This window comes from Mytilus trossulus, chromosome 14 (assembly GCF_036588685.1).
Source record: "Mytilus trossulus isolate FHL-02 chromosome 14, PNRI_Mtr1.1.1.hap1, whole genome shotgun sequence".
Classification (NCBI taxonomy): domain Eukaryota; kingdom Metazoa; phylum Mollusca; class Bivalvia; order Mytilida; family Mytilidae; genus Mytilus; species Mytilus trossulus.
Window position 1 is genome coordinate 60,180,586 of NC_086386.1, and position 2,517 is coordinate 60,183,102.

The window sequence follows — 2,517 nt, forward strand, 5'->3', positions numbered from 1 at the left end:
TTGAATACATTTTGCTCGTTCTAATTAAGGAATAACAGCACTGAAGTTGAAGATTTGCCACCGTCAAATCAAAATTGGCGGTGGCAACTCTTCAACTACAGTACTGTTATTCCAAATTTAAGGCATTAATAAAAAGATATACGATAATAAATTTGGAAAAATGTGGAAATTTGACAAATGAAAAAAACCGCGAAACTTCATGAATAATTTTAGCGCAAAGACTTCATGGGTAAACGTGTCGTCATACAAATGAAAACTTACAAACTGGGGGTTATAACGTTACCTGGACGCTTTAAATGTGGATAATTGTACATAAAAACGCCGAATTCAAGGTAGGTGTTGTTTTATTGTAGATTATGTAGTAGTAATCTAACATTTGAGCAGCGTCGGATAGAAATCGACCTTATGCAATTCGACGTCAAACCGAGTAACGGTACGATAAAGTTTCACAAGTTTTCATACAGGTAGTTTCTGACGTTATATAAAAATGTTTTACAAAGCTTTCCACATTCAGAGAACAGGCCTATGATGTATCGTTATCTGTTTGTAAATTTACAAAAGCAGAGCGTGACATATACTTGCTTTCAAAATTAGAAAACTTAGAAATAACAGACTCGGTTTTCAGAGGAGGAAAGAGAGAACGAAAACGATACCGATATTCTTTTCAAGGAGTTGAGATATGCGAGTTCACATGGAGAAATATCTATAACATTGGGAGGAGCGAATTTAAAAGTTTAAAACAGCACTTAAATGCAAATGGCGTAATCCCTCGATCACATGGTATTAGTGGAAGAAAATCGAATCACGGACATTCATTTGATAAAAAAAATACGATAAAATTTATCAAGCGGTATGCTGATGAATTTGGTCTTCCTCTCCCGGCTGCGCTTCAGGCAACCGACAATACCCCTCCTATTCTACTACCTTGTAGCGAGAGCAAAAAATATGTCCACTCCAAATATGTTAGTTCATGCGTTAACTCAGAACAACAATATGTTCAACTAACCATATTTAAAGAAGTTTGGAATGCATGTGTCCCTCATATTCAATTTATGAAACCAGAGACGGATCTGTGTAAGACGTGGTTTCAGTTGAGGGAGGATATTTCCGGATCTATTTCAGAAGACGCGAAATTAGTGACAACTCAAAAATTAATTGACCATATACAGTCTGCGCGGACGAAGCGTGAATTTTATGAATTATTTACACAAAGATCACGTGATGAATTAAAGTTAGCTGAGTCTCCAATAGGAAAGTATAACACTCCATGTTCAAAAAAATTTGAAAATGTTAATTACACTTTTGACTTTTCACAATATGTACATTTGCCACATTCGTCTCAACAAGTTGGAGCTCTTTACTTTTTAACACCTCGAAAGATTCAAATATTTGGAGTTTGCGATGAAAACTTTCCAATGCAAACTAATTATTTGATTGATGAGCAACAAACAATCGGAGAAAATTGAAGTCAGACACATGGACCCAATGCTGGTTTAAGTATGCTCAACCATTATCTTTAGGTAATACTTACGGTGAAAAAGCGTGTCATATTCATGCTGATAATTCCGTGTGACAAAACAAAAATAAAACTACTCTACATTATCTGTTGTGGAGGTGCGCAAAAGGTTTACACAAAACTATTAATTTGCATTTTATGATTGCTGGGCACACAAAATGTTTATGTGACGCATGTTTTGGCATGTTGAAATTTTTTTTAGAAAGTCGGACGTAAACACTGTTTCTCAACTGGTTAAAATTGTTGACAATTCTGCCAAATGCAATAGGTCAGAAGTTTTCAATGAAAATGACGATGACGAAAACAGCTTAAAGTGGTACAGATGGGATAATTTCTTCACTAAATATTTTAAACCACTCAGAGGTATAGGAAAATTCCATCACTTCAGATTTACCAGTGACGAAGTAGGAGTCGTATTTGCGAGAGAAACTCTAGATGAACCGGTGAAAAGACTGGTCCTCCTAAAGGAAAGCGCAAACCTACCGGTGTTGCTCACGACACTTCCAGAAGTTATTCAGCCAGCAGGGCTGACAGAGGAGAGAAGGCGTTATCTGTAAAAAGAAGTCCGTCCTTTTGTTCAGTTTAATTTCCATGACGAATTTTGTCCTCGTGCTTCAAAGGAGTAACATTTTACATATACTGGTGTAAGTTGGATTGAAAACTTGAGAATCATGTATTGCTTCATTGTAACAATCTTATAAATTAAATTAAATATTGTATACCAATGTATGATTTCATGTCTCTCTTTATTGCGAGAAAAGGACCGATACAGAATAAAACCAATGCACGATAACGTTACTTTCCCGACGTTGTCGTGAGATCTGATGTTAAATTGTTTGTCCGTCAAAACTTTGAAATGGAGAAACTTTTTTAAAAAAGAAAGTTAGAGTAAAACGGTTTTTTGTATTCAAATTGTATGACTATCAGCAAAATTAATATGAACAAAACTCAAATTGAGATTTTTTTTGCATAAGGTCGATTTCTATCCGACGCGGCTCATT

At 35.4% G+C, this 2,517-nt stretch overlaps 1 pseudogene; it reads left to right on the forward strand.

Moving 5' to 3' along the window:
• Positions 1-491: 491 nt before the first annotated feature.
• LOC134697936 (uncharacterized) lies at positions 492-2,142 on the forward strand (annotated as a pseudogene).
• Positions 2,143-2,517: the final 375 nt, after the last annotated feature.